This window comes from Melanerpes formicivorus, unplaced genomic scaffold (assembly GCF_026170545.1).
Source record: "Melanerpes formicivorus ecotype bairdi unplaced genomic scaffold, bMelFor1.0.p_v2 SCAF_83, whole genome shotgun sequence".
Classification (NCBI taxonomy): Eukaryota; Metazoa; Chordata; class Aves; order Piciformes; family Picidae; genus Melanerpes; species Melanerpes formicivorus.
This window is the reverse complement of record NW_027142435.1, coordinates 1837195-1851941: the sequence shown is the minus strand read 5'-3', so window position 1 is coordinate 1851941 and position 14747 is coordinate 1837195. Positions and strand designations below refer to the sequence as shown.

At 56.9% G+C, this 14747-nt stretch overlaps 1 protein-coding gene across 1 annotated transcript in view; it reads left to right on the top strand.

Annotated features, from left to right (window-relative positions):
- The first annotated feature begins 597 nt into the window (after positions 1-597).
- Positions 598-14747, top strand: part of NRTN (neurturin) — a 44197-nt gene continuing 30047 nt past the window's right edge. Inside the window, exons 1-4 of the mRNA XM_068165008.1 lie at positions 598-664; positions 4076-4167; positions 4318-4434; positions 9881-10001. The gene's annotated coding sequence lies outside the window, so the exon portion shown is untranslated. The remainder of the gene's footprint in view (positions 665-4075; positions 4168-4317; positions 4435-9880; positions 10002-14747) is intronic.

The following is a 14747-nucleotide window of genomic DNA, read 5'->3' as shown; positions in this document are numbered from 1 at the left end:
AGCTGGGGCTGTTCCACACATTGCAGTGAGCTGTGCTGGGGTTGCTTCCAGCCCTGGGGAGAGCTGCTGGAGTGCTCTGCCCCTCAGCTCGTTAAACAGATGAGATCTCTGGCTGCAAAAAAAACCCCAAACCCAACCAATAAATCAATAACAAATAATTAGGTCCATTTCTAACCCTGAGTGCCTTTGCTCTCTGCTTTTGCCATTCTCCTCCTGATGACTCCCAGAGCTGAGATGCCAAGAGGGGAATTAATATTCAAGGCTTGCTCCTTCAGAGCTTGATTTTGATTTTCAGAGGTTGGTTTTGGTTGGTTTTTTTTCCCACTGGAGGCAGGAGGAAAGGTTCCTGCTCTTTTTCAAGCCCAGGGCAAGTGTGTTCAGGCTGCTAAATACCTGTCAGCAAGAGCCAGCAGCCGAGGGAGTGAAGCAGAGGAGACAGCCAGGCCCCGGTGGAACAGCTCAGTGCCCTTCTCCTCCGGGCAGGACTCCCAGCAGAGTGGCTTCTGCTGATGTGTTGGACCTGTTCAAGGGCTGAATCATCACAGCCTGCTTCAAACCCACAGATCTGCTTGGAGGAGACCTCCAACATCATCCTCTGGGCTCTCTCCATCAGCTCTGTGCCCTTCTTCTGCTGGGGACACCACGCCTGGCTGCAGCATTCGAGGTAGGATCTCTTCCTTAGGTGTTTTTTTCCTCCCCTTCTGAACCCTTTGACAGTTCTGAAAGTTCCTGAAGTGATTTTTTTCCAACCAGTGCCTGCTGCTTGGAGGCTTTTGTACAGCTTGGAGGGGTGGGGAGGTTGCAAGCAGGTTTGTGAAAGCTCTTTTGCTCTCTGTGTCTGTGAGTGGATGGAGAGCCAGATGTGAGCATTTCTCTCTTCTCTATGTGTCTGTTAAGGGCTGAAAGGAAATCAGCTCAGTTCTGCTGCTCAGGGCTGGGATCTGCACATTCTCTTTGGGATGTTTCATGCCAGACATTAGCTGGGAGTTGGACCTTTTTAGAGAGAGATGTATGTGAAATCAAAGTTTTAATTAAATGGGTGTTTGTGAGCTGCTGGCTGGGGGTGAGGGCAGCTTTGGCCACTCTCTTGCTCAGGAAATCAAAATGACCTCATGTGGGGGAGTTGCAGGGTGAAGGGAAGCAGCTTCCATCCTTGTTGTGTAGTGGAAGAAGGTTCCCAGGGGAGAGGGATGGTTTGAGTGGGAAGAAGTAGCCCCAGAGTTCCTGGATGCCAGAGGGATGGCCTGGAGCAGGCATGGACCAGCACAAGGCTTTGTAGCCCCCTCCAGCATGCTGAGCAGCTTTCACCTTGGTCTGGTGCAGTGGCTTTGGGAGCATCCTGAGCTGGGAAGGCTCTGGTGAGGCTTTGCTCAGAGCAGCCTGGCTTTGACTGTGAAGCTTCAATTGTGGTTTGGGAGGGCTGGGCTGAGATTATTGCATTTAAATTCAAGGCAGATTTCTCTCCCTCCTGGGGAATGAATGTGAGAGGCTGCTGGGAAACAAGCTCTGGATGCACAGACCTGCACAGAGGCCCTGGCCCCAGGTCACCTGGCTGCTCTGCTGCTGCTCAGACAACTGCTCTGCCCCTCAGCTGGGCAGCTGCTTGCTCCAGAAAGCTGCTGAGGGGCTGACATGTGGCATTTGTAGTCCCTTCTGGAGATGGGAGAAGGGCAGGAGCCTGCTGAGGGGAGGCAGAGCTGAGGAGAGGATTGTGCCTTGTGCCAGTGGCCTCTGGGTTTGGCAGGGTGCTGAAGGTCCAAGCCTCAGCAGAGCGAATCAGCACAAAGTCCGCTCCCTGCCCCTGCTGTCTGCATGCTCAGCATGAGGCTGGCTGAGGGGGATCTCATCAATGCTGATCAATACTTCAGGGGTGGGTGGGGCCAGGCACCGTTCAGTGGTGCCCAGTGGCAGAAGGGGTGGCTGGCACAAACTGGGCTCCATCTACACATGAGGAGGCACTTCTTTAATGCAAGGTGCAAGGTGAGGCAGGCTGCCTGGAGAGGTGATGCAGTCTCCATCTCTGGAGACATTCCCAACCCACCTGGATGTGCTCCTGTGTGACCTCCTCGAGGTGAAGCTGCCTTGGCAGTGGGGCTGGGCATAGAGTCAGAGAATCAATAAGGTTGGAAAAGACCTCAGAGATCATCCAGTCCAAGCTGTCACCCAACCCCTCCTGACTAACTAAACCATGGCTCCAAGTGCCACATCCAATCCCCTCCTGAACACCTCCAGGGCTGGGGACTCCACCCCCTCCCTGGGCAGCCTGTGCCAAGCCCTGACCACTCCTGCAGCAGAGAAATTTTCCCTCATCTCCAACCTAACCCTCCCCTGGTGTCCTTGTCCCTGCACCCAGGCATCCTGCAAGGCTGTGACTTTCAGTGTGGGTCTGAGGGTGCAGGAGCTCTGTCAGTCCTTGGAGCTGGAGCTTGTGCTGAGCAGGAAAGCCAAATAATCTGCCAGCCCCTTGAGAAGCAGAGCCTGAAGCCTTCAGCTCCTTTGATTGCCTCCTTCTGGCAGGGCAGAGGGTGGATGTGTGAGCAGCTGCCCCTGCCCACACCGGGGGCTTCCCCCAGCTGCACCCAGGGCTCTGCTTCTGCCCCTCTTGACCCAAGAGCAGCTCCAGTCCCTGAGCCCTGTCCTGGCATCCAGACCACCACACTCCAAGGGTGGCTGCCAGGAGGGATGGAGGCCAGCAGCACGAAGGAGAGCCTGGCACATCACAAACCCTAAGCAGCAGCCAAGCTGCCACCTGCAGCGGATCACCAACCTGCACTGGATCCATCTCCATGGAGACTAAACCCTGCTGCCACTCCAGGGGATCAGCAGGAGGGCTCTGCTGGCTGCAGGGCACGTGGGGATAAGGGGAAGTTTCTCTGGTGCTGCCTGCCAAGCCTGATCTGGATCTTTCCACACCAGCTTCCATCTCTTGGCATCTCTCTGGGAGCCACCAGACCTGTTCTGATCTTCCTCTTGTGCCTCCAGCAGCCAGAAACTGTCTCCTGCACTGAGTTTTAGAGGAAGGCAAACCTGGGATGGTGAATTTGCAGTCTCCTGGAGAAGAGGAGATTCTGGGAGCAGCTTGGTGCCCACCTGGAGCTCCTTCAGTCTGGGGCCACTCACTCTGAGAAGGGCACTGAGGTGCAGGAGCTTGTCCAGAGAAGGGCAACCAAGCTCCATCTCCAGAGATGGAGACTCCACCACCTCTCTGGACCCTTCTCTTTCCATCCCCAATCTGTGCTGCCTGAGGAAGGATCTGGGAAGCAGAAAGTTCGAGTCAGGACCTCTGTGAAGCTCTGGCTGCTGTGAGATTTTCCCACACGTTCCTCAGCCAGGCAGCTCCAGCTCCTTCCCCTTGGCTCCCAGAGGCTGAAAGGCTCCTTGTGCCTTGTCTGCCCTGACACCCACGTCCTGCAGGGGCTTCAACCTGTGCTGTGCAAAGCAGAGGGGCACTAACCCCCCTGCCACCACCTCCTGAGGGACTTTTCATCCCAGTTTAGAGGGGCAGGAGCCAGCAGAAGGGCAGAGGCACCATGGAGCTCTCAGTGGAGAGATGCCTGCCCTGTGCTGCATCCCACAAGGATGCTTCTGAGCTGAGGCATCCATCTGCGCAGGCAGAGCCAGCACCGAGGCAGAGCTGAGCTGTGCTGGCAGCTGGCAAGGTCCCCAGGTCCCCCGAGGCTGCTCTTGCTGGTGGGAACAGGGAGGTTATCAGAGCCGGGTGGCTCCTCTCTAAGATGGAAATTTCTCCCCTGGCCAGAGGCAGGGATCTTGGCTTCTGTCCCTGCTCCCTGTCACTGAGCCTCCCCACCTTCCAGGGTTCACTTTGTTCACAAAGAGCCTCAGATAAGCTTCTTGGCAGGGGTGCTCTGTTCTGCCTCGGCATTAGCATGGCTCAAGACAGGGAGGGGAGGGGGGGGGGGGGGTAACATTAACCTCTTGTATCCCTGGGAAGATGCAGCTGAGACACAGCTCCTGAAGCTGGAGGCTCTGCATCAGTGGGAAGCAGCAGCAGCATCTCTGGAGGGACTGAAAAGATGTGGTGCTGAGGGCTGTGGTTCAGTGGTGACCTTGGCAGTGCTGGGCTGGTGGTTGGACTCCATAATCCCAAAGGTCTCCTCCAACCCAAAGGATTCCATCCATCCATGCTTTTGTTCCAAGGCAGCACAGGTAAAGCTTCTGCACTCTCTGAGGGACCCATTCCATTGCCATGGCCATGCAGGGTGGGGAAGTCACCTGCTGGGGGCCTGGCAGTGCTGGACTCAGTCCTGAAGGGTCTTTTCCAACCTAAATGATTCTTTGCTTCTGTCATCACTGCAGGGTTTGGTCTCTCCTGACAGCCATCATGGACCAAGGAGATGTCAGCCTCTCTGGATGAGCAAGCTGGAGGTGATGGCAGGACCTCACCCATGGGCTGGGAGCACCTGGCAAGTCCTGGTGAGTAGGAGGAACCTTCTGCCTGCTGAGAACAGGGTTTGAACCCTCTCTGGTGACAGCCACAGGAGCTTCTGCCGTGGTTCTCAGGACAGGCTGCCCAGGGATGTAGTTGAGGTCCCATCCCTGGAGACATTCAAGATCAGGCTGGATGTGGCCCTGGGCATCCTGCTGTGGTTGGAGCTGTCCCTGCTGCCTGCAGGGGGTTGGAGGAGACGTCCTTGGAGGGTCCCTTCCAACCCAATGCAGTCTGTGGATCTGTGACATGTCCCTGGGGCTGGCTCTGTGCAGTGCCTCAGGAATGGCTGCAACTCAGGGAACACTTTCCCCACTCAGAACTGGAGTATGCAGTGTTTTTCTCTGAGTGAATTTCTTTTTGCCAGCCTGGAAGATGACCTTAAACCCTCCAGAAGCCTGCTCATGACCTTAAACCCTTCAGAAGCCTGCTCATGACCTTAAACCCTTCAGAAGCCTGCTCATGGTCCTAACCCAAGCAGTGGGTGACTGGGGTGGGGGGGGAGGGGGTGAGGCTCTCCAAGGCATCTCCTCGAGCACCTGGTGGGATGCTGTGGTCCTCCAGCTGAAGTGTGACCCCCAGAGCCCTGCCCTGTGCCCTGATTCACAGGGAAGGGCTGGCAGGCAGCCCATGTGCTGCCCTCCCCTGCCACTCAGCCTCATTTATCTCTGCTGCTTGGGCTGTTTACGCAAGCAGGAGCTGGCCAGAGGCACCCAGCCTCCGCCTGCCAGGGGAGGAAGCAGGCACCAGCACAAGCTCCTGTGGCTGGCACCCGATTTGCCTGCAGAACAAAAGGCCAGGATGCAGCCTCCGGGGCGAGGGGCAGCCCTGGCCCCTCCGTGGCTTGCGCTGGAGCCACCACCTGGGGCTCTGTGCTGGTGGCCTGAGGGCATCCAACCGGCAGGGATGCTCAGACCCCTCCAGACAAAGCCCCTGGGGGCAGAGCTCCCGAGTTCCTTTGCTCCCAAAGCCTGAGAGTGCTGTCCCTGGTTTAGCCCTCACTTAACCCTTTGTGGCGTGGGAGCTGCCTCTGAGATTGTGGTCAGAGGGAGATGGCTTAGGAGCCAGGCAGCAATCTCTGGTGTCTTAGAACCATGGAATCATTTAGGCTGGAAAAGACCTTCGAGATCATTAAAGACCTTTGAGATCATTGTCTTCCTTCCCACTTTGCTTTCTCTTGTTCAAGCAGCTCCTAGAACTCTCAGCCTGCTGCAGAGAGCAGCATCCTCCCCTGTCGACAGGGCTGGAGCAGCCCTGGGGCTGCAGTTGAGCGCCCTTGGAGAGCTGCCACCAGGGGATCTTCACCAGCCTGGAGCTCAGGGCTGGAGCTCAGATGAATGCCAAGCTGCTGACAGCCAGCTGCCCCTCAAAGGGGAAAAAAAAGAGAGCTCAGAGCACTTCCAGAGCGTTTGACAGGATTTCTGTCTGGAAAAAAGCAAAACCCCAACCCTGCTATTTTTTTGTCTGCTCCAGCAGGGCCGGGGAGGGGATTCTGCCCCTCTGCTCCGCTCTGGTGAGACCACAGCTGGAGTACTCATCCAGATCGGGAGCCTCTACCACAGGAAGGATCTGGAGGGGCTGGAAGGTGTCCAGAGAAGGGCCACGGAGAGGAGCAGAGGGCTGGAGCTGCTCTGCTCTGGAGACAGGCTGAGGGAGTTGGGGTTGTGCAGGCTGGAGAGGAGAAGGCTCCCAGGAGACCTAATTGTGGCCTTCCAGGATCTGCAGGGGGCTCCAAGAAAGCTGGGGAGGGACTTTTGAGGGTGTCAGGGAGGGATAGGACTGGGGGGGGATGGAGCAAAACTAGAAGTGGGGAGATTCAGCTTGGATGTTAGGAAGAAGTTGTTCCCCATGGGGATGGTGAGAGCCTGGCACAGGTTGCCCAGGGAGGTGGTGGAAGCCTCCTGCCTGGAGGTGTTTGCAGCCAGGCTGGATGTGGCTGTGAGCAACGTGCTGTAGTGTGAGGTGTCCCTGCCCATGGCAGGGGGTTGGGACTGGCTGAGCCTTGAGGTCCCTTCCAACCCTGCACAGTTCTGTGATTCTCTGATGGCAAACAGCTGGTGGCAAAACCTCTCTCGCTGCTGCACCTCTCAGGAAGGAAGAGCACCCCGGGAAGGTCCAAGGCCAGGGGCACTGTGGCAGGTTTAAGCTGTGCCCAGGAACAACATTTTTCCACAGACTGAGCAGGAGAGTTGGAAATAAAGAACAAATAGATAAATAGGAAAGAAATAAATAGGAAAGGAATTGGAAATGAAAGAAATCAATTGGAAAGAAATCAATTGGAAATGGGAAATAAATAGATAGGAAATAAATAGGAAACAAATAGATAGGAAATTAATTCCCATTGGATGTAAAAAAGAAAAGGGGGGGGAGGAAAAGAATGAATAAGGTCTAAATAATCCCTTTGGGCTGATCACTAACAGGTTGAGTACTGCATTCAGGTTTGGGCTCCCCAGCTCAGGAGGGACAGGGATCTGCTGGAGAGGGTCCAGCAGAGGCTGTGAGGATGATCAAGGGACTGAAGCACTGCCCTGAGGAGAGGCTGAGGGACCTGGGGCTGTTCAGTCTGGAAAAGAGAAGACTTGGAAGGGATTTAATAAATGTTTATCAATCTCTGAGGGCTGAGGATCAGGAGGGAGGGGACAGGGACAGGGACAGGCTCTGCTCACTTGCTCCCTGGGACAGGACAAGGAGCAATGGATGTAAGCTGCAGCACAGGAGGCTCCACCTCAACACAAGGGGCAACTTCTTTACTGTGAGGGTCCCAGAGCCCTGGAGCAGGCTGCCCAGAGAGGTTGTGGAGTCTCCTTCTCCTGAGACTTCCAGTCCCCACCTGGATGTGTCCCTCTGTGACCTGAGCTGGATCGCATGGTCCTGCTCGGGCAGGGGGGTTGGACTGGGTGATCTCTGGAGGGTCCCTTCCAACCTCTAATGTGCTGTGATGCTGTGACTCCTGCCTGGAGGTAGCCAAGACTCCCCCCTCCGCACCAGCACCACCACCACCCCCTCCCCACGCCCCCCCTCCCCCCGTGGCAGCAGCTTCCCGTGGTGGGCGGCGGTGCCAGCGGGCGCCGGGTGCCAAGAGGATGTGCGAGACAGAGCCTGCTTTGTGGCACGCCTGGCCCGGGCTTGCCTGCCCAGGAGAAAGGCAGCAGAAGTATGCTGGGCTCTGAGGCTCTGACACACACACCCCCCAAACGCTGCTGCTGCTCCTCCTTGGGCTTTTTTGGCGCCCCCCCGGGATCTGGTGAGGAGTTGTGGTGGAGTCTCAGGACCGGTTGGAGTCTTTTCCCCAACCCTCTGGTTTCGGGGGCTGAGTGTTTTGTTGCAGCTCTGAGTCTCAGCCCTCGTGGGGCATCGGGAAAGGTTTCTTGTCAACCTCTGGAGCAGGCTGCCCAGGCAAGTGCTTGAGTCATCAGCCCTGGAGGGGTTTAGGAGCCGTGGAGATGCGGTGCTGAGGGATGTGGTTTAGCAGCAGGCTTGGTGGTGTTGGGTCAATGGTTGAGCTGCGTGGTCCCCAAAGGCCTTTTCCAGCCTAAATGGTTGTCTGACTCTGATGAGGGATGATAAATGGTAAGCGATCTCCACCCTGACTGTGGTCCTGGCCTCTGCTGTCCATCCATCAGGCAGGGGAGAAGACCAAAGAGGGAGCAGGAGGCGACAGCGGCGCCCGGGCTGCTCACAGCTCCGTTCAGCACAGCCTAGATGCCTTCGGGCTACTCCTGGCTCCTTCCAAAGCCACAGTGGTGGCTGCAGAGTCATCTGGGGACACTGAGTGTTCTCACACCTACTTTCCAGGTGCCGGGAAACAAAAGAACCCAAGATATTTGAAAGCAGGAAGCCAGATTCTGTAAACTGTCTAAAAATGTATCCTCCGGAGATGAGATTTGGCTCTGGCTGCCAGCCCAAAGCAAAGCTCAGCTCCAGTGAAAGCCAGAGAGCAAGGCAGGGCTGGTGTGGGGGGCTAGGGGGGGAGCAAGCTGCTCTCCCCTCCTGGGACACCCCAGAAGGGACAGGCACAGGGACACCTTAGGCTGCTGCCTGGGAGCTGGGATTAAATCATCTTTAACTCAGTGACCCTGTGTGGGTTTGGCTTTAGCCCCAGGGAGCAGTAAGTGCTTGCTCTCATACCTGTGGGTTCACAGCTGCTGCTGCTGGCACTCAGGACACCAGGAGCCCCAAGGTGCCCGGGCAGCCCAGGGCTTTGCTGGCAGGAATCCTGGCTGCGTAGCTTCGCCTTACTCAAACCCTCGCAGAGAGCAGCTCTGTGCCACGGCTGCTGCCCTCCTGACTGCCTGTTGGTAGCTGGGGATTGCAGGAGGCAGTGAAGCTCAGCTGCTTTTGTTTCCCAGCCCTTGTTTCCTTGACACATAATCAATGAATCCACAGCCCTGGAGTGGTTCATCACACGCGGCTGCTTTCTGCACCTCCTCTGCCCCCTCCCAGCAGGCTCTGACTGATCTGCAGCAGCCTCTGTGGTGCCAACAGCCTGTGCCAAGCTGATCCCTGCCAGCTATTTGCTAACTCCTCTTGGACCTGAAGCCCTCTGACAAGGTCCTGGTCCAGCTTTGGAGGCGTGATGGAGCAGAGCAGCAATGCATGCCCAGAAAGTTCAGCCTCCAGAACCTCCTGAGGTTCAACAGGGCCAAGTGCAAGGAGCTGCACCTGGGCTGGGGCAACCCCAAGCACAAATATGGGCTGGGCAGAGGAGGGCTTGAGAGCAGTGCTGAGGAGAAGGGCTTGGGGGTGTTGGTCCATGGGAAAACTCAGCATGAGCTGGCAATGTGTGCCCAGGGGGCAGGAGGATGGGGCCAGACTCTTCTCAGTGGTGCCCAGACTGGCACCCAGGAGGCTCCATCTGAACAGGAGGAGAAACTTCTTTGGTGTGAGGCTGCTGGAGGCCTGCAGCAGGCTGCCCAGAGAGGTTGTGGAGCTTCCTTCTGTGCAGAGCTTCCAACCCCCCCCGGGCACTGTGCTGCTGGGCAGGCTGCTGTGGGAGCCCTGCTGGAGCAGGAGGGCTTGGACTGGGTGAGCTCCTTCCAGCCTCCACCACTCTGTGATTGTGCAAATGCTGATTTTAACCCCCAGTTTCTTTCTGGAGCTGCTGGCTTTATCCTCAGCCAGGCAGCTTAGGAAGAGGTCAGTTTGCTTTTGGATTCCTTTTTACACCACCCTTAAAGATTCCCCAAAACAAGCTGAATTGCAAAGAACTAATTGCTTTCCTTTTTCTCCCAAGCAAGCCTTGGAAGCCCAGAGGAAGACAATGCAAAAGGTTTTCATCCCCAGGCCTTCTGGATGGAGAAGTTTTCCCCTTTGCTGCCTTCAGCAGCCCTGCACTGAGCTTGCTCCACAACCTGGGTCTGATTTAAAGGGCTCAGAGGGGAAACTGTTTTCAAAACCAGCCTAATGCTTACAGACTTCTCGTTGATTTCTCAGGAGTAAAGCCAGGAGTCAGCCTGCTGCAGAGAGGAAGGAAAACCCAGGATGAGCTCTCGTCCCTGGACTCCTTTTCCTCCTTAACCTGTCCTCAGCTGACACCTTTGGGTCCTCACAGGAGGTGAGTTTTCACCCTGCCCAAAGGCTTCACCCCACCCCAGCTTGTTGGGTTTTTATAGGGAGTGAGGAGCAAGCCCCCACCAGTCCCTACAAACCCTTTAATTGCTGGGATGGAGCTGGCTAGTCCTTAACTGGCAATAAAACAGGGGGCAGGGTAGCTTCCCCCTGCCAGCACCTGGGAGCACCGCAGCGCTCCCCCTCCAGAGGGGCTGCCCCTCCCCTCCCCTCTCCCTCCCCTCCCCTCCCCTCCCCCTCCCCTCCCCTCCCCTCCCCTCCCCTTCCCTTCCCTTCCCTTCCCTTCCCTTCCCTTCCCTTCCCTTCCCTTCCCTTCCCCATCTCCCTGGAGCCAGTGTCACATTCATTCCTGCCCTCCCAAGGTTTGTCTTGGCTCATCAGAGCCCAGCAAAGCGGAGCCTTCTGTAAACGAGTGCTGATTGTAATTGGGCTGCTTTAATTGCCGCTAAGCAAACACAGACTGAAGGGCAGCAGCGTCCCCGGAGGCACGCAGGGGCTTTGTGCAACCTCTGCATAAACCCCGGGAGCAGATCCCTGTGAGTCCTCCCTGGGGATCCCAGAGGACAGGATGGACTTGGAGCAAAACCTTCATCTGATGGTGTCCTGCTCTGGTGACACAGGAGCAGCCTGAGGACACAGGGAGGGCAGGGAGTGAAGCATCTCTGTGTGAGTCTCGCAGAGTGAGGGCACCTTTGCACTGGGATAAAGTCTTCTGTGCTTCCTTTCTGGGCTGTTTGGATCTAAGTGGACATGCCAAGGGATCTCCAAAGGTGCTGGTGGATCAGGCAGTGAGTTTCTGATCCCACAGAACCAGCCAGCTCTGCCCTTTGCCTGCGAGGACCCCAGAGCTGCTCTGGCAGTGCTGTCCATGGTGGTCCTTAGAAGGCAGAGAGCATTTGGCAGGTGCCTCACAGCATGCACCAGTACAGGGGAGCAGCTCCATGGAGGAGGACCTGGCTCACCATGAGCCAGCAGTGTGCCCTCCTGGCCAAGAAGGCCAACAGTCACCTGGGGTACAGGAAGAAAAGTGTGGCCAGCAGGTCAAGGAAGGTTCTCCTCCCCCTCTGCTCTGCCCTAGGAAGGCCACATCTGAAATGCTAGGTCCTATTCTGGGCTTTCCAGTCCAAGAGAGACAGGGAACTGCTGGAGAGAGTCCAGCACAGGCTAGAAAGCTGCTGAGGGGCCTGGAGCAGCTCTGTGAGGAGCAAAGGCTGAGAGCCTGGAGCAGAGCAGCCCCAGAGGGGAGCTGAGCAATGCCCAGAAAGAGATAAAGGGTGGGGGGCAAGAGGCTGGGGCCAGACTCTGCTCAGTGGTGCTCAGTGACAGGACAAGGGGCAGGGGGCACAAACTGTAAGCCAGGAGGTTCCACCTGAACAGGAGGAGAAACTTCTTCATCATGTCCAGCTTGTCCTTGCCTGCAAGCTGGACAGGATTCCCAACTCCATCCATCCCAGTTTCCCCTTTGTATTTTGCTGAGCATGAATGACCTCAACTGTTCCCCCCTGAACCTCCCCAAGGCCTCCAGTCCCAGTTCTCCTGCTGCTCTTTCCTGCTGAGCAGGTCTGTACCTGCAGCAGCCTCCAGTCCTCCCTCCCTGCCTGCACAGCTGCCTCCAGTGGCACGCAGCTGGAGCTGGGTCCTGTGCAGGAGCAGAGTGTGAGCACCAAACCCTGCCCAGGACACCTTGGTGGAGCTGGGAACCCCTCCCTTGGCCCTGAGTGACAGCCCAGCGCCCTGAGCTGCAGCTACACCTCCAGCCACTGCCTGCTCTGATTGCTTCCAGCCTGCCACTAACATTGCTGGGTGGAAAGCAGGTTTTGTCCCTCCTGGCCGGCTGGGAGTGTAGCAGCTGGTAATTAAGAGCCAGGGAGTTGTGGGGACTGGGATCAGCAGGGCTGGAGGCTGGGGTTTGCACCAGCTCTCTGCTCTGCTTTGCTTCACACAACCTTCTGTAATGAAATCTGACTTCCAGTGCTAGCAAACCATCTGCTGCTGCTTCCCCACGGCCTGCAAGGGCATCAGCTCCCTGGGTCACCCTCTGCCAACCTCCTGCCACCGTCCCAGATGGCTTCCTGGTGGAGGGTTTGAGGCTTTCAGCTCTTGTAGCTCTCCAGAAGAATTTTTTCCCCCCCCATGAGAGCATTTTAGACTTTGGAATCATCTCCCAAGGGACCTCCTGCCCTTGTTGGTGCCACTCTGTGGCTGCCTGTCCCAAGCTGCAGAGCCAAGGTGGATGTTTGCTGCTCTCAGAGGGACTTTCCTCCTCCTATGGGGTCTGGGGCCCATGGGGGCAGCCCCCAAACCCTTCCCTCCCCCTGGCACTGCTCTGCAGCCTCTGTAATTAACTCTGCAGACTACAAAGCCCTCCCCAAAGGCCACTGAGCAGTCCCCCAGCAGCACTGCAGCCTCTCCTAATGACATTTCCCTTGTGTTTGGGTTTGGAATCTCTCTCTCAAAGGAGGAAAGAAGTCCTCCCTCTTGGGCTGAAGTGGTTTGACTCCAGCCCTTCCTTTTCTTCTCTCATTCCTGAATGCTCAGCTCCAGCACCTGGGGCTCAGCAGGAGTTTTAAATGGGCCCTGGCAGGATGCTGACCTCTTTACCTGTTTCCTTCTTGCCATCTTTGGAATCATCTCCCCGGGGAAGTGGTGGATTCCTCTCCAGGGGACAGTTTGAGGGCCCAGCTTGGCAGGGTGCTGGGCCAGCTCTGTTACCTACAAATCTCGGAGCAGATGATCCCTGGGGCCCCTTCCAAGCTGGCATTCTGCGACTCCGAGTTCTGCCTTTAGCAGGAGGTCGGTGGAGCACCAAACCCCTGGGGAGATGCTCAGCAGTGGGAAGTCTGAGCTGTGGGAGGGGAAGAGCATCAGCACGGAGGAAACATCTCCTCCCCCTCGCCTCTGCCCAGCCCTGCTCCTCTGCAGGGTTCCTCCCCCTGCGCTGCTCAGGAGCCATCTCCGAGTGACAGGGGTGAGCGGATTCATTAATCTGCCTGTCGGCACCTGGCGGCTGCCAGCGCTGCCCTGCCAGCTCTAATTAACCCACACAAAACCTGCCTTCATCTCCCGAGCCTGCCCCAGGCTGGGATCAGGCAGGAGGCCACCGGCAGCTCAACTCAGGCAGCTTCATCACACCCAAGAGCCCTGCCCCCCCCCTCCTGCCTCCCACTGAGCTGGGGAAGGTGTACCCCGCAGTGCTGCCCTGACAGGTGCCAGGAGAGGGAATGGGGTCGGGCTGGGGTGCTGCAGCCCCTCCAGTGCCCATGGGAGCTCTCAGCCCTGTGGTCTGATGCCCAAGGTGGGGGGTTCCACTTCATCAGGCTGCAGTGCTCCTAGCATACCCTCAGGTGGGACCACTGGTGTCTGTTGGAGGTGTCCTGGGTGAAACCTGCTGCCTGTTCTCGCTCTCTGAAAGGGGCTTGGAGCCTGGTGGGTGTCTGTCTCTTCTCCCAAGGAACAAGCAATGATCAGAGAGTGATCAGAGCTCCTGCCTGCGGCGATGCAGAAGCATCAAGCAAGAGCAAAAATCTTGTGAGGAGCAGCTCAGGGAGCTGAGGTTGTTCAGGCTGGAGGAAAAGAGGCTGAGGGGAGACCCTGTTGCTTTCTGCAGCTCCCTGAGAGGAGGTTGGAGCCAGGTTAGGGTTGGTCTCTTCTGCATGCAACAACTGATAGGACAAGAGGAAAGGGCTTCAGGTTGCCCCAGGGGAGGTTTAGGTTGGCCATGAGGAACATTTCTTCCCCCAAAGGGTTGTCAACCCTGGCCCAGGCTGCCCAGGGCAGTGGTGGAGCCTCCATCCCCGGAGGGGTTTCAAAACTGTGCAGATGTGGTGCTGAGGGACCTGGTTGGGTGGTGCCCTGGCAGTGCTGGGGTAAGGCTTGGACTGGGGGTACCCAAAGACCTCCCAACCCAAATGTTTCTGTGGCTCTATGCTGATGCTGCCAGCATCAGCAATGTTTGAATCAGAAGGGAAAGAAGGTAGAGAGAAGACAACCTGCTGGGAGGCCACACAAGCTGCAGCTGCTTCCAGCTCCCCGGCCCTGGAGCTGCCCAGACCCCTGCTGGGCACCCCCAGCCCCAGACTCCCTGCTGGGCACCCCCAGCCCCAGACTCCCTGCTGGGCTCTGGGGAAGGCCTTTCTGCTTCTCCTAGCAGAGGACAAGTGATCTGCCTTAGCTGAGGGAGGCAGATAAGAGCATTAGCTGGAGGCACAGCTGGGCTGAAGCTGTCATTCCCTGGCTCCCCTGAGCAAGGGGAAGCCAAGGGCTAAGCCCAGGGTGGGTGTTGCACAAATCCCTGGGCTCTGGGAGCTTTCAGCAGCTCCTTTACCTGGGTGAGCATCCTCCACAATCCCTGCCAGTGCTCCTGGCCTTCTGGGAGGTTATTTTAGCTCCACACTTTGGGGGATTTCAATTGCTCCATGATTAAGTGACTTTTAATTTCCCCTCTCATCAAATGCAATCCCATTTGCTCCTTCTTCTTTTCCTTCCTTTCCTTCCCCCCCTCCTCCCTCCCCCCTTTTCTTCCCCACCCCCTGGAAATTCAATTAAATTAACATTCCATCTAATTACTCAGCCACTTCTCTAATTGCTGAGGGGACTGTGGTTGTTGTTGCTCCTTTTTAATTAATTGAGACCTGTGATGTTTAATGCAGAGGAAGATTTATTGGCTGCAGAGCTGGTGGGCAAGGCTCATCTGGCAGCAGCAGCAGCAGCAGCTCCATGGAGAGGGAGGTTG